The sequence below is a fragment of the Sinocyclocheilus grahami genome, unplaced genomic scaffold (assembly GCF_001515645.1).
Source record: "Sinocyclocheilus grahami isolate Dianchi unplaced genomic scaffold, SAMN03320097.WGS_v1.1 scaffold1607.1, whole genome shotgun sequence".
Lineage (NCBI taxonomy): Eukaryota > Metazoa > Chordata > Actinopteri > Cypriniformes > Cyprinidae > Sinocyclocheilus > Sinocyclocheilus grahami.
Window position 1 is genome coordinate 50,812 of NW_015506786.1, and position 2,319 is coordinate 53,130.

The following is a 2,319-nucleotide window of genomic DNA, read 5'->3' on the forward strand; positions in this document are numbered from 1 at the left end:
GATACAGTAAATTGGCAACTATTGTTAAAATCAAATGAACTATTTTTTCCCTCAATTTTACAAGTTGCATGTAATGATTTGCTGCGTCTTACTGTGTTATAATAAGGTTCTCAGTGAAATAAAATAAAAAAGGGTCTAATTACATAAGTTTGGTCTTTAAGTAAAATAAAATAAAATTATTCTCTGGTATTTAGCAGTCAAAATATCACAAAAGAATATAGTAATATTACAGAAATTATTTTACACCATTAACTAAGTTATTGATGATGAGAATAAATGTAGATGGCAGCTCCAAGCAAAATCCCTGATCAATAAAAAAAGAAAATTTTTTTCATCAGATCATCAAATCAAATTTTCATTTTGGCACTGTGCCACAATCTGTAAACAAAAAGGATAAACATTATTAAGTTGGCTTGAAAAACCAACTTACTGAAATCCTATATAAACATCGTCGTCTTCTTCTGAGACCAAATTTTAAAGTGTATCTCCTCCTAGGCTTTTAAAGCTACAACCACCAAACTCGGCCCAAACTTCAGACTGGTCTGACTCGGGTTGCTATATCTTTTCTAACTGATCGGACTTACGGTTTTCCTAAAAATGACGATTAAAATTGGGAAAAACTTACATTGACAGAATGTTTAAATGAGCAGACTCCTCAAGCTCCAACTGACAAACATTCAAATGTAAACACATTGATGCCCATTAGACTCAATTAGGCTTCCCTTCTATGTACTATTTATAATCCATTTAAACTTATTTAAGCTTCCACTCTAATATTTTTAATCTATCATGCTAGCAACATGCTAGTAACATGCTAATCATCCTAGAAACATGCAAATCATGCTAACAACATGTTAATAAACCTCAGTGCACAATTTACCACACCACAAATGGTCAAACACATCTTACCAGCAACCATACACTCGTTTTCATCCTTCTCTCCACTCTCTGAGGCAGAAGTCTCTAAACTCATCCTTTCCAATCATCCTACTACTTGTCTGCTTGATCCTATTCCATTTCATCTCCTTCAAACCATTTCTCCTGCCATTGTACCTGCACTCACTCACATCATTAACACATCCCTTCACACTGGTGTTTTTCCCTCAGCATTTAAACAGGCTTGTATAACCCCACTTCTTAAGAAACCCACTCTTAACCCAACTCTTTTAGAGAACTACAGACCGGTTTCCCTTCTACCTTTCATTGCAAAAACACTTGAACAAGTTGTGTTTAACCAAGTCTCTGCCTTTCTCACACAGAACAACCTCCTTGACAGCAACCAATCTGGTTTCAGAAGTGGATATTCGACCGAGACTGCCTTGCTTTCAGTTGTTGAAGCCCTAAGACTGGCAAGAGCGGATTCCAAATCTTCTATACTTATCTTGCTGGATCTGTCCGCTGCTTTTGATACAGTGAACCACCAGATTCTCCTGTCAACCCTATTGGAAAATGACATCTCAGGAACCGCACGCCAGTGGTTTGAGTCTTACCTATCAGATAGATCCTTCAAGATATCTTGGAGAGGTGAGGTGTCCAAGTCACATCTAGCTACTGGGGTGCCTCAGGGCTCAGTACTTGGACCACTTCTCTTCTCTGTCTACATGGCAGAGTTAACATGGCTTTTCATATCACTGCTATGCTGATGACACTCCACTCTACCTCTCATTCCATCCTGATGATCCGACGATTGCTGCTAGCATCTCAGATTGTCTAACAGACATTTCTTGTTGAATGACGGACCATCACCTTCAACTCAACCTGGCTAAGACAGAACTGCTTGTGGTTTCAGCAAACCCATCACTTTATCAGAACTGTGAAAGCATAACCAACCATAACTCCTTCAAAAACCGCTAGAAACCTTGGAGTTGTGATTGATGATAAGCTGAATTTCTCAGACCACATTGCTAAAACTGTCCGGTCCTGCAGATTTGCTTTATTCAACATCAAGAAGATCAGGCCCTTTCTTTCAGAACATGAAACACAACTCCTTGTTCAAGCTCTTGTTCTGTCCAGGCTGGACTATTGCAATGCTCTCTTGGCAGGTCTTCCAGCCAGTTCTATCAAACCTCTACAATTAATCCAGAAAAAGTTCTACAATTAATCCAAAGTTTTTAGCTAAGAACACAAGTCTGTCAACTGTCTCTGGTTTAAGAGAAGCTCTGGCATGAAACTATGCTCCCACTAGCACTGAAAACCCTCTCAGATGGGAAGCTACATGCTGGAACACATACTGTAGGTATTATATATATATATATATATATATATATATATATATATATATATATCTTTTTCCAAAACAAGACACTTAAACACTACAAA